This window comes from Lygodium microphyllum, chromosome 2 (genome assembly GCF_053477565.2).
Source record: "Lygodium microphyllum isolate KBCC chromosome 2, Lygodium_microphyllum_v1.1.10, whole genome shotgun sequence".
Taxonomy (NCBI): domain Eukaryota; kingdom Viridiplantae; phylum Streptophyta; class Polypodiopsida; order Schizaeales; family Lygodiaceae; genus Lygodium; species Lygodium microphyllum.
This window is the reverse complement of record NC_141136.1, coordinates 105,741,789-105,762,972: the sequence shown is the minus strand read 5'-3', so window position 1 is coordinate 105,762,972 and position 21,184 is coordinate 105,741,789. Positions and strand designations below refer to the sequence as shown.

Here is a 21,184-nt window from a genome sequence, read left to right as displayed (position 1 = left end):
CTCGTGCCTTGCTAGCTAGGCCAGCCTGCTGCCATTTCCTACACTTTTTATTATCCTTGAAAGTAGGCAACTGATGGCAAACCTATTGTTCCATGATAATACTGCAGAGCCCGGCTTGCTGATGCGCAGAACAGAAAGAAAAAGGGCATCAGATTTTTCTAATGATCCTGTCGGGCCATCCTAACCATTCCCCTCACCAATTTGGTCATTGGAAACCGGGTCTGGAGGGGAGAGATTTAGATCCAGCGGTGTTTCAATGCCAGATTGTCACTCCCAACAAAAATTAACCAATTCTTCTGCCACCATAGACGGCTCTAACGTACTACAAATGCTAGGCCATATATAGATTAGCTGCTGTATGCAAGCATAGACGTTTGTTCGGTATCTCTTAATAAAGGCAATAGTTATTTGACTGTCTGCGGATAATAATTATCCCCCATTTCATGGTATTTACGAATGCATAAATTGGGTTTCCTTACAAATCCAGTAAAAGGTTCACCATAAGGGGAACCCCTGGATAAATAATCTCTTAGATTAGGTAATATTACCTGATGTAATTCATTTAAGGGTCTCGCCAAAGCTTCCCTTCCCGTGTTGTTATCGTTTTCAATAAGGTATATAATATGATTAAGATGAGCGTCGAAAGAGTTCTTCAATGTCTGATATTCTCTCAAATTTCTAAGCAATGGATTCATATTTTCAATTTTTCTTTAAAATACTTAGGTATAGCAAAGACTTACTTAAGCTTTGCGGTCTGTTTCTTATGTTTATGGATATTCTTTGAATAATTTAAGAAATACAACAAATAATTTATATCAAATAGAAGAAAGAATTGATATTAATTTCTTAAAATTTATTAAGGATATCCGATCGTGTATCAAGAGGTAAATCTATTGAAAATATAGATGTTCCAGAAATGGTTAATAATGTAAGTAAGAAATACCATTTTTATTTGAGTCTATAGAAACAAATATAGTATCTACTCAAACTGAAAATATTCAATTAGATAATATTAATTGAATATATCCTTATTCAAAGCCAGTTCTCGTAACCTTTATTCAAAGCCAGTTCTTATATCCTTATTTAAAGTCAGTTCTCGTAACCTTTATTCAAAGCCAGTTTTGACCAAAATATTCACCTTATCTTACAAAATTGATGTCAAATGACCTTTTTATTTTTTTTAAAAAATATGGCCATTCCCAATGTAATTTTTAAGTTAGATCACGAATGCCATAAAGATATCCCCATTACGGTTATATTAGAAGCAAAATGTAGTAATAAACTTATTTTTAAATACGTAATCCATCTATTAGCCAAAATTAGGTCTGTCTGTTGTAGCCACGTCAATCCTAGCTAGTCATTGTTTGGAATGACTGCAGCCACGTCATTCTAAACATTGTCTAGCTTTTGCTACCGCATTACGGTTATATTAGAAGCAAAATGTAGTAATAAACTTATCATTCTAAACATTGTCTAGCTTTTGTTGCCGCAATATGTATTAGAAGCAAAATGTAATAGGTAAGTTAGGCAAGGCAAATCATCTTACATTCCGGATACTGAGTTAACCGGTCAAAAGATAAGGACCGGAACCCCAACAGGCCAAAGCCACTGCTTTTGAAAAGACTTCTTATTGTAGTTATAGTCTTACTGTGATATGTTCTTTTTGGCAGTGCTTGAAGTGCAAGCCAACAATGGAGTTTTTCATCTTAACGTGAAAATATCTTTGTCATTTTAATTGATGAATTTTCTTGCCGATTGCATGGAATACAAATTGAAAGGGGATATCAAAGTCAAAAACCTCATCACTTTCATTAAGAGAATTCAGCCTCATAGCGATGATTTACGATAATCAATGTGATGTGATCACAATGTTATGCGAAAACAATCTGGACTGTCCAACCACGTCTCCCGATAATTTCTACTACATATGGTAGAAAAAGGCGCTTTTTACACATCGAGGTCAAAATGGCATCGGGTGTTTCACGTCTTATTAGAGTGCTGGAGATTTCTTAACTTACTTAAAAAACAAAAAAAGGCAACTATACTAAAGCAAAGAGGTATTGGGGCCATGGTGAGTTCAATTGATGGGTTTAGAGCGAATTTTTTTTTACAACAAAGATTGCTATGGCGCAACCCGTTTGGATTGGCCAAATAGGTTCTTATTAATCGATTGTTATTATACAAGAATTCTTGTATCGCTCATGCAGATCTCTCCATCTACCGGAAACCAAAGGATTCATTGCTTTTCCTTTTTTGTCGAACTTGTATAAACACAACCCTATTTGCACCTATCAGTTACGAACTTGCTATTGTTATGAAAGACAACCCCTAGGCTCAGTCACAGCAACGAGTACCGAACTGTCGTTCCCACGGCTACAGTACCAGGAGTTGCTGCTGAGCCAGCCCGTTCAAAACAGTACTTCTGTCTAGCAGAAACTATTAGTGACATCCCTAGAACAGTATTCGCATCATGAACCAATGGCCACTTTTCCAGTCGAAGGAAATGCCTAATAAATAGTCAAATACTGCACTCTTTAGCTACTGTACTCCAGAAACAAAGGGAAAGCCCCATACGTCAAGACCTACACTGCTATGAATCAAAGACTGTCTGCTCGCCGTTTCCGGCCAGTATTGTGGGTTCAATGGCTTTATACGAATTTTCTGTTTTTGACCCATCCGATCCCCAGAAATGGAAATTGTTAATACTGGCACTGTACCTTAAGTGGGAGATGGAATAGCCCGCATTCATGGTTCGAACAAAGTAATGGATGGAGAATTGGTAGAATCTGAAGATGGTACAGTAAGCATCGCTTTGAATTTAGAATCAGACAATGTTGGCTAAGTACTGATGGGCGATGGTTCGACCATACAGGAAGGGGGTTCCGTAACAGCAACGGGAAAAATTGCGCAAATACCAGTTAGTAATTCTTTCTTAGGTCTTTAAGCCAGTAAATGCTTTGGCCCAACCGATCGATGGAAAGGGTCAAATCCCAGCTTCTGAGTCTAGATCAATTGAGTCTCCTGTACCATATGGGAATTATTTCAAGACGTTCCGGTGGCGGAAAACGACCCGAATCTGCAGGAATTTGGGAAGGTTGAAGCAATGGCCAAACCTCCTTGAGGCTACAGCAATAACGTCATAAGCAATGACACTTAACTAAAGCACTTTATCCTCACTTTCCACCTTTTATCTAGTGTTAGGAGGATCACGCACCATAATGCCGGATCTCCATCTTTCTTTGTTGGTTGCTCTCTAGTCGCATAATTATGAATAGTTTCACTAAAAATAAGTTTATTGGCTTGAAAAAAAAAATGAACCAATCCGGATCTCCTTGGCAATGTTTAAAGCGCTAGAACAGAAGGTGCGCCTGAAATTGAGACTTTTGATTCAAAAGGAGATGAACAGAAGGTTCAACACCCTTTTGATTGCACTATTGATGAACAGGTTCAACATAATCCTCCTTTTGCTAAATCAAAAGATATTGAGGCAGAAGCTGAATCAAAAGCAGGGCCGTTAGGATGCTTAAAAGCAACCTCTCTTTAATGAACTAACGGTTATAAACATCAGAAACAAGTGAACCTCATGTCGCAAGTTGCTAGAATGCTTAAGCACTTTTGCTATGATGTCAACTCCACTGACGCAAGTATCTTTGATGCGGCCTTGCCGATCTGAGAAAAGAAACTCTACCAAATGATTTCGAGAACCCAGCTATTCGTTTCTATTGCTTTTTACGATGCCGCGGAACCTTGGTAATTGGGATTTTAAGACGCAGCCATACCCATGATGTAAGGAATAATTGACCTACATCATGACATTTCAGTCTTTTTAACCATTATTATGCTTTTTGTATTATGGATGTTGGTTCGCACTTTGTGGTATTTCCATGTTAAGAGAAATCCTATTCCTTGGAGAATAATGCATGGAACTACTATAGAGATCATTTGGACCATTCTTTCCAGTTTCATTTCGATGTTTATCGCCATACTATTTTTTGCCTTATTGTATGCAATGGGCTAAATAATAGATCCAGCCATTACCATTAAAGCTATTGGTTATTAACGGTATTGGAGTGCGTCTTTTTACAAAGATGATAGAAGTGCAACAAAGACTAAGCCAGACTAATTAAATAGTCCACAAAACATCTGGCTTACCAGAACAGACGCAATGCTTAAAGCGTTTGGCGTCGAAAGACTCAAGGAACTAGAGCATGCCAGAAACAAACAAAAAAAAGAAATGTTACCTTCTTATATTTAGCCTTATAAGATTGAAAATGCTCTTTTAGTCTATAGCCAATAAAAAGCCTATGGCTCCTTTCCCAAAGCCATTAAGGGCATATATTCTTGTTTCCGATACAGGCAATATATGGTAGCTTAAATTATAATATAAATAATAAATGCATTAACACCACAACTAATGGCATATAGTTTTGAGCCCAATGGGCCCAACCTTGTCATCTCTGAAATAGGAAACATTTGATATATTGACAATAACTATTTTAATTATTACTAAAGCATCGAAAAGGAAGCATTGGGTCAACTACGATAACTTTGTCTACCTTGGAAATGGAGGTCTCACAATAGGTTTAGGCAAACGCGTGTCAAGATTGTGGGAGAGAAGGAAGGAGTCTCACTTGAAGCTTTCTTGCTTGCACAATGGGGGAAGACACACAAGGGTGGAGGCTGAAAACAGTTTTCCTCTTCTTAGTTGTGTAAGCCAAAAGAACTCTTTTACAAAGAAATAGAAGAACCCTCTATATGGGTCTCAAACCAAACTCAACTAACTAAGGTGGCATACTAACTGAGCCACGAACTAGAGTAGATAAGGATAGCTATCATGTAGCTATTATTCATGGGCGGTGTACCAACCGCATCTGCAACTGACAAGTCGGTGACATAAATACACAACGGTCACCCTGGCGTATCACGAGTGGAGCTCGATATCTCAACACTCCCCCTCGAGCTCAATCCCAATTCCTGCACACCAAGCAGGTCTCTGAACTTGCGCAGCTTCTCTACGCCCAATGCCTTCGTATATATGTCAGCTACCTGATCCTCTGTGCTGACATAAACTAGATCAATAAGACCTAGTAAAACCCTCTCTCACACATAGTGATAATGCACCTCAATGTGCTTTGTTCTAGCATGATAGACTGGGTTATTTGCCAAGTGTATACTACTCATGTTGTCACAATAAATGACAACTGGCCCATCTGTAGACTGATGCATATCATAAAGTAGCTTATGCAACCAAGCTACCTCACATGCAGCCATTGCTGCGCCCCTGTACTCAGCCTCTGTGCTGGATAAGGCAACTGTAGGCTGTTTCTTGCTGCTCCAAGTGACTGCAGCACTCCCAAAAGAGAACACATATCCACTGGTAGATCGTCTATCAGAAATACTACCAGCCCAATCAGCATCAGTGTATCCATGCAACTGTATCTGAACCCCAGTCTCATAAAATAATCCATATTGCAATGTAGACTTCACATACCTGAGTATGCATCTAGCCGCATCCAAATGTGGTTTCCTTGGAGCCTGCATAAACTGACTTACCAATCCAACAGCATAGCTCAAATATGGCCTGGTAATAGTCATATAAATCAAACTTCCTACTATGCGTCTGTACATAGTAGGGTCTTCTAGAAGCTCACTTGCATCTGTGCTCAGCTTCACATTCTGCTCCAAAGGAACTGAAATAGGCTTACAGCCTGTCATTCCATATTTGGACAGCATGTCCAATCCATACTGCCTCTGCAAGAGCTGTATCCCACTTGGTGATCTAATCACCTCAATGCCCAAGAAATAACGCAGCTCTCCCAAATCCTTCATCTCAAACTTCTGCTTCAATAGCATTTTCACATGAAGGATATCTTCATCACTGTCACCTGTCATAATCAAATCATCAACATAAATGACAAGTAGCATAATACCTTTCTCTGTTTTTCTCACATAAAGTGAGAAATCTGCCTTGGAAATCTGAAAGCCAATAGTGACAAGATACTGTCCTATCTTGTCAGACCATGCTCTAGGTGCTTGCTTCAAGCCATACAAGGCTTTCTTCAACCTGCAAACAAACTCAGGATGAACAGCATGCACATAACCTGGTGGCTGCTCCATATAGACCTCTTCTTGCAAATCACCATGCAAGAAGGCATTCTTTACATCCATCTGATGTAAAGACCATCCCTTTGATGCAGCCATAGCAATGACTGCTCTTACAGTTGCCATCCTTGCAACTGGACTGAATGTTTCTTCATAGTCAATGCCATATGTTTGTGCATATCCCTTGACTACTAATCTTGCCTTGTATCTGTTCACAGAACCATCTGCATTGTGCTTCACCTTATAAACCCACTTACAGCCAATTGCATTCTTACCTTTAGGCAAAGGTACTAACTCCCATGTAGCATTTGCTTCCAAGGCATCCATTTCTTCATCCATGGCTTTCTCCCATTTTTCTTTTCCCATGGCTTGCTCAAAAGAAGTGGGTTCTGGTTCCTGTATCACTTTGACCATATATGCATAGTGAATGGCTGTAAATCCATCATATTTCAGCCTATCCACAGGATACCTAGCTCTCGTAGACCTGCGCAAAGTAGGTTCACTCCCAGGTGCTCTCAAAACATCCCTGGTCTTCCTTACTCCAGGTGTAACAATAGAAGGAATACCCAACTCATCATCAATGCTCTGTTCTGAGCCACTGGATTCACCATCCACATAAGAGTGACCTACATTCACATCAAACATGGGCTGATCAACCTTCTCTTTTCCTTTTCGTGATACCTGCATACCACTATCTGCATTACTTTGAGAAGATTCTCCTGATCTCAATCTGCCTGTCCATGGCGAAGAATGTGAATCACTGCTAGAGGACGCTCCAGGTCCACTAATATTTTGTGACTGCTGCTGTGAATTCTGTGCAGCATTACCATTTTGTGCATCTACATCATCAATCACATTTACTGGTTTATACCAGCTACTCATCTCATCAAAAACAACATCTCTGCTCACTGTAAACTTACGAGTAGAAGGGTTATAGCATCTATACCCTTTTTGCTGCAGAGAGTAACCAATAAAGATGCACTTCTCAGCTTTTGGATCCAACTTGGATCTCAACTCATCTGGCACATGTACATAGGCAATGCAACCAAAAATTTTCAAATGAGAAATATCTGGTTTCCTACCAGTATACCTCTCCTCTGGAGTCATTCCATGTATTGCTGCAGTGGGAGTCCTGTTCATTATGTAGACTGCTGTAGCAACTGCTTCAGCCTAATAAAAATCTGGCAAGTCTTTTTCATTGAGCATGGCACGAGATACCTCTCCAATATGCCTGTTTTTCCTTTCTGTAATTCCATTTTGTTGTGGGGTATAACTGCATGAATATTGCTACTTTATGCCATGCTCCTGCAGGAACCTTGCAAATTCATTTGAGAGGTACTCTCCCCCTCCATCTGACCTTAGGCATTTTATCTGCAGGCCTGTTTCTTTTTCAACCATCGCTTTAAGAGTTTTGAAATGCCCAAAAACTTCACTTTTCTTTTTCATAAAATACACCCAAACTTTTCTTCTATAGTCATCAATAAAACTGACAAAATAATGACAGCCTCCAAGAGATGCAGCTTTAGTTGTCCACACATCAGAGTGGATTAATTCCAATGGCTTCTTACTCTCTTGAACATGTCTAGGAAATGGTTTCCTTGCCTGTTTTCCAAATTGACAGGCTTCACATACCTTATGCATTTCTGCAACCTTGAATTTCGGCAAACCTGCAACAATATTTTGGGCCTGCATTGATTTAAGTCGCTGTACATTAACATGACCAATGCGTTTATGCCAGATATCAATATCTGCAACTACACCGGTCCCATGTGCAAACATTGCTGCACTCAATTCAGACATGTCTGCATCCAATGTAAACATTCTGCCCTTCTTCTTTCCTTTTGCTATCAAGCGACCTTTATTTTTCATATCCTCAACAAAGCATCCATGAGGATTAAATCTGACCTGCAAGCCCTGTTCAACCATTTGACCAACAGAAACCAGATTCTTGGTGATATTCGGGACATGAAATACATCGGACATGTATTTCTTTTTCCCATCCTGCATAGACAAGGGAATTTTTCCAATCTGCACAATAGGATGTGCAGTATCATCACCAGTCTCCACAAATCCTGGTTTTTCCATTTTCCTTGCATCCTCCATCCATTCTGCATGACCTGTCATGTGGTTTGATGCACCTGAGTCAACATACCATACATCATTGCTTTCTTCTGCACTTGTCACAGAATTGTTCATGTGCTGCACCATAAACAGATGCTCATTTCTGTCATCACCCTGTCTACTAGAGGATGCATAATTTTCTTGTTGCAGTTTTCCATTCATGATGTCATTCTGCTTTTTATAGCAGTCTTTAGCCATATGACCCATTTTACCACAGTAGTAGCATTCAACATTACTGTTTGCATTTTGGCCTCTTTGCCATCCACCACGACCTCTTTGGCTCCCCCTGCCTCTAGAGTTACCACGTCCTCCTCCATAGGACTGGTTTTCTTGAGTTTGCTGCATATTCTGATTTCTACCACGGCCTCCAAATCGGCCTCCTCTACCTCTGCCTCTACCTCTTCCAGCATTTGAGTAGAAGACAGCTTCTTTTGAAGTTCCTCCTGAAGAAGATGCACCACCATTTCTCTGTTCCTCAGAAATTAGAAGAGCAATCAACTCCTCAAAATCAGGAAATCTTTCACGAACTGAAATGGATGTCCGAAACTGTGCATAATCCTTTCCTAGACCATTCAAGGTCACAGAAACTAAATCATCATCTTCCACTGGTGACCCAATGGAAGTAAGTGCATCTGCAATCTTCTTCACCTTCATGTGGTAGTCGTTGATGCTCATGTTTTCTCTTTGCACATTGTGCAACTCTTGCTTGAGCTGCATTTTCCTGGCTTGCGTATTTGTGCTATACATTTTTGATAAAGTATCCCATGCCTCCTTTGGCGTACTTGCATCCTGAATATGCACAATCATAGAGTCTGAAATGCTGATAGACAGCCAATACATAACTTTCCTGGCTCTCTCATGCCATGCTTTAAATGCCTGCATTTGCTGTTGATTGGGAACATCAGGAAGAACTGGTTCTTCTTCATTTCCTGCAACAAATTCCCAATATCCTTTTCCCATAAGGAAATTCGTCATTCTAAACTTCCATGCTTGGAAGTTGTTCTTGTCAAGCTTTTCAGTGACAATCTGTGAAAGAGAATCAGATGCCATTACAGAAGACTGCAAAAAATTCTGTCACTGCAAAAACCACAGCTTCACCCTTACAAGGGAAAATCTGCAAAACTGGCGAAAGTGGTATTTGACCACACAGTCACTTCCTAGTGACGATTTTGCATAAACAGGAACCAAGGATGATTCTGAAACTCCCAATGTCTCTGCGCACAAGCATATGATGCAATTTCTACAGTAACTTTTCACCGACCTGTAGAACAGTGGCTGCACAGCATAAAACTGAGCCTTTTTCTGAGTGCGTGCAGAAAACTTTCGTCTGCAAAACAGGCCCCGAAATGGCCTCAAATCAAAAAAACAAGGTCACCGAGGGCTAAAGCCCTCACCCGCAACATATACTGCCCTCTTGCTTCACCGCGAAGGGCGTCTCAACCTGAGACAATGCACTCCTGCAATTTTCGGCTGTGCTACCTGCAGAGATCTGCTCCCAAAACAGAAAATGAAAGCAACACTGCTCCTCTTACCAGACCACCGCGAGCTTGGCTTGCTTTCTTGAGCTCCTTACCACGAACAAGGCTCTGATGCCATGTCAAGATTGTGGGAGAGAAGGAAGGAGTCTCACTTGAAGCTTTCTTGCTTGCACAATGGGGGAAGACACACAAGGGTGGAGGCTGAAAACAGTTTTCCTCTTCTTAGTTGTGTAAGCCAAAAGAACTCTTTTACAAAGAAATAGAAGAACCCTCTATATGGGTCTCAAACCAAACTCAACTAACTAAGGTGGCATACTAACTGAGCCACGAACTAGAGTAGATAAGGATAGCTATCATGTAGCTATTATTCATGGGCGGTGTACCAACCGCATCTGCAACTGACAAGTCGGTGACATAAATACACAACGGTCACCCTGGCGTATCATGAGTGGAGCTCGATATCTCAACAACGCGAGCACTTCACTAAAGGAGACCAGCGCTTATATTTTACTAGGGTTTCAAAGGCTCACAGCAAGCAAGAAACAGTAAAATCCCATAGCTAAAGGTTGCAAAAAAGTGGCCATAGGTTGCTGGACATGTTAATATTGTTTTCGATAAAACATATTGTTGTATGGCCATTTAAGCAAAAAAAGGTTGCTTCTTTTTGCCGAAAATAAGGCCATGGTTTCATTGGAGGGAAAACAGATTGTCGGAAAATTCTGGCCAGTAGGCAAAGTTGATATACTAAGTTAAGTCGTAACATCTCATCTCTGGCAAGCTAAAATGAGAACCCATAAAATACTAGCTTATTTTTCAAGTACCAATAGGCGTGGAGAGCTGTTTGCGAGGAGACTCGCAAGTACAGTTTGGAGGGTGGCAAATGAGCCTGAGAAATGGCTAGCTGCCAACCCAACCTTATGAGTATTCGGACTATAACAGTTCCGATGAATAGTTATTAACTTTCAACAGTTATATGCTTTCAGAGGATGATTTGTAATTGGGTTAATTATGTTTATCAAAAGTGGACAATTGAGTGGTTGTATCGGCTAAAACTCATTCATGTCTGATTATAACTTTAGCTGATGTATTTTATAGTTGGGTTGTACCTTTTCCAGGTGTTGAATGTGATGTCGTATCTGGTTGTTCGAATTAGACTTTCATTTTTATATAATGAGAGGGAGTTTATTATGGCTAGTGCAGCGAGATCTGTGGAACCAATTATGCATTCATGCTTATCGTCATGGAAGCGATTTCTAAGGATGATTATCTGAAATTGATATTTGCTCAATAAGCGTGCAGTCACCTATTGCTTGTGCAGGTGTCATCTTTTAAAGAATTAAATTGAACCTGTCACTGAAATGACAAAAGCAACTCATATGAGGCTTTGGATTTTCTTTTATTAAATGAAGAAACCATATAGATTACATCTATTAGGCTACGATAATGTCTAATAATCTAACGTTATGTACCAATCTATCCCTTATCACTCCGATTATGTATGTGTGATTATGATAAATTGATTTTTAAAGTATCTCATAAAAAAATGGTTACATATTGACTTGCTAGGCCGGCAGCACATAAAAATGAGGGCTTGATAAACCCTCCCTATTAAAACTGGCTATAAATATCAAAAATTGCAACCGCAATCAAAGAAACCGTCAAAACATCGAGGATAGTGTTTCTTCAACAAGAAAAGAATGAGTTTAGGATTCGACGGTTTAGATGGTATGAGAATTGGTTTAAACTTTAAACCAGATATCACGATATATGGAATAAAGATTAAGATAGTACAATGAATAGTATGATAAACAGGATGTTAGCCATTTGGTAGTTTTATTCAAAAATATCGGGGTGAGAAGGGTTCAACTCCATTTTCTCCGGATGCGAGACTCAAACTTAAATAATAATTTTACGTGCTATTGCTGGCTTTCGCGCATACTAAGCAAATCACCTTAAGGCGCTATTGGAATAATCTTTTTTCTGCGAGATTGGATGGCACCTTAACTGGATCCGTGATAGATTTTATTTGATGGTTAAATCGTTGATTTTGATGGCCTAGCTAAAATGATGCCATTCTTGCTGTTTACTATTAAAGTCATATAAGCTGGCACACCTCTTGACGGAATTGCTTTGCCTTGGTTCATCGCCTTGCTAGTTTGTCTAGCCTGGTATGTTAAGGCAAGATGGGCGATTTGCTTAGATCACCTAGCAGCAATGTCAGGCCTGCTAAAGGACACGTTTTTATCCTCATTCATTTCACTTCCTCTCCTCCCCCCAGGGGATTAAAACACGTGGCTACGAACCATGCTGTTGAGGGTTCGAATCTCTTTTGTTTCAGATTATGTTATTTGGTAAATGTGCCCGTAAGGATAACCATAAAGTGAATAAAGATAAAAGAGGCCGGAATGAATGGCAAACAAAGGTAAAAGATCTTAAAGTCACAATGCATCGGTTTCAATTCCTTTTCCCTTTGAAAAGAAAACCTTTTTATTTCAAAACGATTTTTTCGGGTATTGGATAAATAGAAAGATATATGAAGAAAATTAATATGAAACTAGCTTATTGGATATACGCTGACCTTGCAAACCCATATTAGTACTTTAAGAGTAGCCAGGCCCTTTAAAAATGTACATGCTTCCCTTAAAAACATTTCAATATAATGTGTTTTATGGCATTTTCGACAACGTTTAGTTATTGCATGTTATAGCTTTAAATATGTTGTTTTTGCCTTTAAAAAAAAGATATGGCTCGTCAATACTTGGCCATTCTATGGTTCGTCAGTACCTTGTGTTTTATAACTTTAACCACGTTATCCTTTAGGCTAAAATTATTTAGTTTCAAATAGGATACGACATGTCAACACTTTGCCATTAATGTGTTTTATGGCATTTTCACTAATACCTTGTTTTCTAAAAAAGGTAAGTTCTTGCATTCCATGGCGTTTAGTTTTTGCGTTTTATGGCTTTAAATATTAAGTTCTTGCTGGCAAGAAATAGGATATGACTTGCCAGCACTTTTCCGGCACATCTGAAGTAATTGTTTCAAGGACTTTGATGGCAAAACGATTGATTAGTGCATCCGTTACCAATACTTATATGAAACAAATCTATACAAACCTTTCAAAGCAATGCTAGTTTATTTTTTTTATCTTCTATTCGATTGGTAATGACTGTTTCTTTATGCAAGAAAACAGATGTTGGCTAACGACACTATAAGAAAACCGCTTGCCAAAGAGCTTTAGCATATCAACGACAAAACGTCACTTAACTGAATAGGAGTCAATAATTTATTATGTCTTCTATATCAACCTAAAATCGATTTCTAACAATAAAACGTTTTATCATCGGCAAGGCCAAATGCCCACTAACTAAGGACCAGTCTAATCGTTGATTCTTATAGCACTGAAGAAGTTATTGTCTGAAAAACGCCATAAAATGCAAAAACGTTAGCCATAGAACACAAGAACGACAATGTGTTTGGAAAGCACCATATCCTGGAACACAAAAACGACAAGGTGCTTAAAAAGCTAATTATGCTTGCTTTTATCATGCTCGCATCCATTATGCTATTTATTTTATTAACTGTTGAATTGATTTGGCATAAAGTGCGCCTTATCATCCAATTCTCTCAACAAGGTCAATATTGCACTGCTTTAATATTTATACAAATGTTCTCATAGACTTAAGTAAACTACTATTTTTTAACATTCTTTAATAAGTTGAATATGGATTAGATCTTCTTACTTGTTTCAGATGATAAAATAGAAGATCTAATGCGGATATAGTTACTAAAGGTACAATAATATATAATAATCAATTAAGTGTTGAATGCTCGTGATATGCTAAATGAGGCCGATTTGGTTCTTAATGGTGTCCTCTACTCAATGCTTAGATGGTTTAATAAACCGACAACAATTTCACATATATTGAGAATAGCCAGTAAACAAATAAACACATGCCCAAAAAACATACAAAAGTAATAAAGCAAATGCCTTAGCACACTTATTTACTGTCAAATCTTAGAACTATTTAAACATTAGCAACTAACGAATCCTCAGCCAGGATTTTGATCATAAAATATAAGGTCAGGTGCCTACCTATAAGTCCCTTTCATCTAATGGTTAGGACATCGTCTTTTCATGTCGAAAACACGAGTTCGATTCTCGTAGGGGATAAGAAAGGCGAAACATTTTACGTGGTTTCATATATAATTTTTTTCCTTTCCTAAGATTGGTGGTCTGAACTTGCCAAAATCAACTGTCAATTGCAAATCAATGATTCCAATTAACTCAAAAGCCAAGGTGCAAAGAGAGCCAGGGAAAATAGCTTAATGGAAAAGTATAGCCTTGCCAAGGCTGGGGTTGAGGGTTCGAATCCCTTTTTTCGCTATAGAAGCCACAAAAAGGTGACACATCTGCTTTTGAGGCTTATCAGTTCGTTATTTCAAAGGTGAGCTTTACATTTCTGTCTCTCCCCTGCAAACTCATGTAAAGTTATTCTAGTAAACTTAAGCTATTACGAATCATTCTTCTTGATCACAGAGATCTCCTTTATTATTCCACAATGCAACATTATCATTGATGTTTTGTTTTATTGCAAACTTAAAGTAGATTACATTAAATGATAACTTAAAACTATTAAGCAATGCAATGCGTTGCTTTAGCTGATATTCCTTTTATTGCTACTTTAAAAATTACAGTAATTTCAATGTATTATGGAAAGCAACAAAAAATGGAGATGACGTTAAGTCAACATGCTTTTGTAGCTCTTTGTAATTTAGGCTATAGCCTGCGTCAAGACAAAAGATCATAACCTGGCAAGCAAAAAGGCTGCAATTTGAAATTTTTGCCCTCAGTAATCACAATCAATTTTGGTCGACCATACGGCCAATGGAAAAGGTCAAGCGGAGCCCGTAACTGTCAAAGCTTTGCTAGAAGTTTGCCAATACATTTAGTTACTTGCTAGAAAGGATTCCCATAGTTTAGTTTCCACAGAAACCCTTATGTTAGTTGTTGTGTTCAATAAAGCGTAACATAGTGATTGTCTTTACACAAGCAAAAAAAGATAACTGAGCTTTAAAAAAAGGAATCTATTAACCAGTGTTATCCAAAATAGATGTGATGTGAAAAAAAAGAAATCAAATAGGTCCCCATCCCAGCCAATATGACCTATTTGTTTTTCTTTTGTGTTGCATGTAATTTACAAAAACCTGTGTTGGTTGATTATTGATGGCTCATAATCTTGCCAAAAAATGGATGGATGTTTGAGCGGTTTAAAGAGTCGGTCTTGAAAACCGAAGCATTCTTTTGAATACCGGGGGTTCGAATCCCTCTTCATTCATAAGTATGGTTAGAAGTTAGCATTTTTATGTAGTATGTTTTTCATCCCTCTAACTTGATTGGGAAAGCTAGCTTTTTAAGAGCCAAGCCAAATCGCTTTGCCACCATTCGACACTGCATCCCCTGAAACCACGACTCAAGAGCAATCGAGTAATGATAACAAGCTGCTTGGCAATCAAACGGGTGAAAGGAACATTTTGGGAGGTCCATCAGCATGTGGACCACCATAAACCCAATCTCGGCAACCTGAATACCTTTAGGAATTTGATTACATTGCTTTCTGCGACTAAGTGTATACGTAAAAAAACCAATATAAGCGGAGACGTAAGACCCAGGGACGCCCTCACAACTCTTTATCTCTAGCAATATTGTAGCACATGCGTCGCCTAAGATAACGAGGCATGCTGATTTAACGTCATCTCATCTTCCTCTGGCTTATCACCTTTGTAAAAGTCTGGTGCCAGGTTCTAAAAATGGTAATGGCAATAGTAACATGGAATCAACCCAACACCTATAGGCACGAGCTGTCGGCAACGTCTATTCAAATCAAAAAGGTATTTTTGCTTGGGCTATCGTTAATCGACTTTTTTCAAAGATAAGCAACATCTTCAATACAATAAGGTAAGCTTAGCCATCGAAATCAACTATAAAGGCAGGTAAGCTTAGCCTTTCGCTTTCAATGGTATTTTGCACTTTTTAAATGGTAAGCTTTAAAGTAAATCATACTTAGAAATCGCAAACCCGTGACGTGACGAAAATGCAATAACTAAACAGCAAGGTGTTTAGAAATCGCTATATCCTATGTGAGAACGCAAAGACTAAACTTTTTAGCATGCAATAATTAGAAATATAATGTTAAGACGCAAGGTGTTGGCAAAAACATAATGTTGGAACACAAAAACTTACTTACTTACAATAAGGTGCTTATAAAACGTAATATTGAAATGTTTTGAAGGGCCAATCCTTTTGTCATGTCCCTCATTCGTTATGCTATTTTTATTGATTTTTTATAGACTTTCTTGCTTGATTTGCTTTACTTTGTTTTGCTCTGCTTTGCAAAGCAAAGCTTTGAGGAGCTTTAGCGTATTGACTAAAAGAAGAGGGGCTTCAGCCACTCGACTGAAGGGAAGAGGGAAAGGCAAAGTGCAACGATTTGAATGGCGTTCGACCCTTTATGTGATTGGAAAATTCCAAACGTTGGGTTCCTAAAAAGAAAAGTTACCACTTACTTAGCCAGCCATCGTTCCTTTAGTCCCTATCACCCATTACTCTTTGTAATTGCGGGCGCTAGCCCCACTTACTTGGCTGCATCGTATGAATATGGATTGAATAATCCATCAGACGTAAACTCCAAAGTAGATAAGATTGCTTCTTATCCCCCTTTCCACATCACGCTTCATCGCCTAAAGTGCCGGATTAAGTGCTGGTCTGATTTTAGGGGCGTGGTCATCTCGTCTAGGAAGCTATGGATGCCCTCATCGATAGCATACATGGGCAACTATGTCAATAACAGACCTTACAAACAAAAAAGTCGTCTTTGTTGCGCAATTTTATGGGAATCTGGATTGCAGGTCGTGCGTCCATCTTTTTTGTTACACCAATGTGGATTACCGAGTGATTCGTAATCTGACCTCTCGCTTGCAATCTAGTCATCCCATAAGGCGGCAGAATCGATGGAGTGACATAGATTAGGTATTCAAGCTAAATTTCTGATGCACCATTTGCTTACATCCATTGGTTTGTGATCCGGGGACTGTCCATGTATCGAAGCGGCTCGTTATCCTAATTTATTTTATCTAACATGATCTGGTTCCCATACTGACCCAAGATATGCTTTTTAGTATTCACGCATTGACTATTGGGAAGGATTTGTAAAACCTAAGATTGAAAGTCCTTTTGCTTGCAAGTCACAAGTTTTCAGGGCCAAACAACTGAAACGAATCGATTATCACAAGAAACTATGGCTTCGGTGGAATATGGACCCGAGCCCAAAGAATCATGAAGTTTGTTTCGTTTTCTAACATTAAGTGGCTATTTGGATAGCCACGTCCAGCTCCAATGAAAACTAGGAAAGAGAGACAACCATTTAATAACTCATAGGGGTAGAACTCACAGACAGGGCACCTCTTAGCAGCGCCAAGAGTAGGCAAGTAGCGGATTCAATTGAACCGCTTCGTCTCAACGAGCTACCTCGAAATGCTTTACTAACTAGAGATTGCCTTTTTTTGTCTATTAAGTAAGTCAAGAAACCTCCGTCTGATATTGGCAAGAATCAGGACAGAGAGATCGGATTCAATGCTAACAGATGCAAAATGAATTAACAATCTTTAGAGATAATGTAATAATAATTGGCAATGATTTCTTTTATGGTTTAGGTAGCTCAGTTGGTTAGAGCAAAGGACTGAAAATCCTTGGGTCAGTGGTTCAAATCCACTTCTAAACATAGCGAATTATTAGATTGAAATCTCTGGACAATTATATACTAAATGCAATTAAACCCGCAGCTTATGAGTCTTAGCTAAAGCTACAGAGCTCTCTATTTGTTTGATCCTAACATTAATCTTATTTTGATATTATTTGCAAATGATGCCAAAAGTGATCATTTCATTTTATTGCCTAAGTCCCGGACCTTACACTGGGTAGGTCCTTAACCCTTCCGCCCTGAATAGAGGCCTTTTATGATGAAATGTTCCGGCTACAAGTCAGTGGACATGCAGGAAGAATTGCTCAATATGCATTAGCTCTTGAATGTTTATGGCATTGAAGAAGAGAGAAACGCAAATCAAAGAAAAAATGAGATTGTTTAAAGCTAGAACAACAAAATAACCATCTTGGAAAGAAGAATTACCGACTATTATACTAAATTGTCAGTGGATGAGACCGGTTGAGTGATAACGGTCGGGGATGGAACTGCACGTGTTTATGGATTGAACAAAACTTAAGCAGTGGAAATGGTAGAATTTGCTAGTTTAAGGTGTCAAAGTAATGGCTTCGAACCAGGTTCAAATCCTATAAATGAATCATAGTTGTGCTTTGTTTGCTGTTTGGATTCACCTTACCTGCTTATGCTTTTATAGCACAAGATTTTACCACCCACTTTATACCCATCACCAATATATTGCTGGGTTTATCATGGTAGGGGCCATATTCTTCATTAGGGATTATGATACGGAACAAAACAAAGACAATGTATTGTCAAGAATGTTGGAGCATAAAGAAGCAATAATATCCCATTTAAGTTGGGCTAGCTTATTTCTAGCTTTCCACACTCTAGGTCTTTACGTACATAATGATGTCATGCTAGCCTTTGGAACTCCAAAAAAACAGATTCTTATTGAGCCCGTTTTTGCATTTGCATTATTGAAAAAGAAATATGGTTACGAATCTTTCTTAACTTTACAAAATACTTTAACCACCAAAGAATATTTGCTGAAAAAATAAAAGCTTTAGATAAAAGCCAATTTAAGCAATAAACTTGCAATTCACTCCAAGATACTAATTCAAATAATAGCTATAAGAAATGCAAAAAAAAGAAACCGCATAATCCAGTTAATGATCATGATTGCAGGGACAAAGATAATGGTAAAAAAAAACAACCAGATTAATAAATATATATTATCATAGCACGCTAACTAAAAGGCATTAGCGCATTGATTCTGGCTTTCAGCATCGAGGTGCTAAACCTTCCCTAAGATGTTTTGATCAGCTTGTTATCCCACAGAGTGATGTCTCTTCCACTTGGTTAGCACCGTTGAATCATAGCATGCCAAATTTCTAATTATTTGACTGATAAGTATTGCAATCGATCTCCCGCACTCTTTGGCTGATTCCTGTCTCTGCATGTTTTCGTTACTTTCTATCTAAAAGGCCTACGTGCCAATCGCTTGCCATCGCTGCATATTGCTTTTCCAGGCCAGACAATGCAGCTGATCGCGAATATGGCTTATCGCATGCCATAGCAAAGACTGGCTATATCACATTGATTATGTTTGTTTTCTGTGATCATAATATTTTTTATAGGTCTGGAGATCATAACATTTTTTATAGGTCTAGCAAGTGTCATAAAGCAGCAATCCGACTAATTCATTTTATTTTGGGCAAGCGAGTGCCTTCGTGGTTAAAATTTTAGGGCGTCGAAACGGATTTTGGAACATATTTACATTTTCTCTGAAAGGAACGGTCAATGAGCCCTTCGGTATGAACGCCATTAAGAGGACCCCCAATAATTTATTGGGAACTGTACGAAGTATTTGAAAGACAAGGAAAAAGTACCATTTGGGTAATATTTCCAATGGAGTTGCAAAAGGATTTGTTGGTTCACCAATCATTGATGGTTCCGGAACTGCAAGACCCATAGTACATGCAAACGCCCCTAAAATGACTACTGGAAAAATATATAATGGGTCAAGTCCATTTATTAGCTTTTTGTAGTGCAGAAAACTTGTAATTCCTTACTATCTGGCATTATTGTCTTGTTTCATCCTGAATATGAAGTTAGTTGCAACAAGTTGCTAGAGGCAGCAAAAATAGTACAGGTTGCCAGGCTAAAGGATTGGTTCATTTTTTTTTTCAAGCCAATAAACTTATTTTTAGTGAAACTATTCATAATTCTGCGACTGGAGAGCAACCAACAAAGAAAGATGGAGATCCGGCATTATGGTGCGTGATCCTCCTAACCCTAGATAAAAGGTGGAAAGCGAGGATAAAGTACTTTAGTTAAGTGTCATTGCTTATGACGTTATTGCAGTAGCCTCAAGGAGGTTTGGCCGTTGCTTCAACCTTCCCGAATTCCTGCAGATTCGGGTTGTTTTCCGCCACCGGAACGTCTTGAAATAATTCCCATATGGTGCGGGAGACTCAATTGATCTAGAATCAAAAGCTGGGATTTGACCCTTTCCATCGATCGGTTGGGCCAAAGCATTTACTTGCTTAAGGGCCTAAGAAAGAATTACTAACTGGTATTTGCACAATTTTTCCCGTTGCTTTTACGGAACCCCCTTCCTGTATGGTCGAACCATCGCCCATCAGTACTTAGCCAACATTGTCTGATTCTAAATTCAAAGTGATGCTTACTGTACCATCTTCAGATTCTACCAATTCTCCAGCCATTACTTTGTTCGAACCATGAATGCGGGCTATTCCATCTCCCACTTAAGGTACAGTGCCAGTATTAACAATTTCCATTTCTAGGGATCGGATGGGTCAAAAACAGCTAATTCGTATAAAGCCATTGAACCCACAATACTGGCCAGAAACGGCGAGCAGACAGTCTTTGATTCATAGCAGTGCAGCTCTTGACGTACGGGGCTTTCCCTTACTTTGTTTCCGGAGTACAGTAGCTAAAGAGTACAGTATTTGACTATTTATTAGGCATTTCCTTCGACCGGAAAAGTGGCCATTGGTTCACGATACGAATACTGTTCTAGGGATGTCGCTAATAGTTTCTGCTAGACAGAAGTACTGTTTTGAACGGGCTGGCTCAGCAGCAACTCCTGGTACTGTAGCCGTGGGAATGATGGTTCAATACTCGTTGCTGTGACTGAGCCTAGGGGTTGTCTTTCATAACAATAGCAAGTTCATAACTGATAGGTGCAAATAGGGTTGTGTTTATACAAGTTCAACAAAAAAGGAAAAGCAATGAATCCTTTGGTTTCCGGTAGATGGAATATCTACATGAGCGATACAAGAATTCTTGTATAATAACAATCGATTAATAAGAACCTATTCGGCCAATCCAAACGGGTTGCGCCATAGCAATCTTTGTTGTAAAAAAAAAATTGCTCTAAACCCATCAATTGAACTCACCATGGCCCCAGTACCTCTTTGCTTTAGTATAGTTGTCTTTTTTTGTTTTTTAAGTTAAGAAATCTCCGGCACTCTAATAAGACGTGAAACACCCGATGCCATTTTGACCTCGATGTGTGAAAAGTGCCTTTTTCTGCCATATGTACTGGAAATTACCGGGAGACGTGGTTGGACAGTCCGGATTGTTTTCGCATAACGCTGCGATCACATCACATTGATAACCGTAAATCACCGCTATGAGGCTGAATTCTCTTAATGAAAGTGATGAGGTTTTTGACTTTGATATCCCCTTTCAATTTGCATTCCATGCAATCGGCAAGCGGAGTCATCAATTAAAATG

At 38.9% G+C, this 21,184-nt stretch overlaps 1 non-coding gene and 1 pseudogene across 1 annotated transcript; both read left to right on the top strand.

The window, feature by feature from the left end:
* Positions 1 to 3,970: 3,970 nt before the first annotated feature.
* Positions 3,971 to 20,578, top strand: LOC148040140 (uncharacterized; annotated as a pseudogene).
* Positions 17,409 to 17,482, top strand: TRNAF-GAA (transfer RNA phenylalanine (anticodon GAA)). Its single transcript has one exon. It is a non-coding gene; the product is annotated as a tRNA-Phe (tRNA).
* Positions 20,579 to 21,184: the final 606 nt, after the last annotated feature.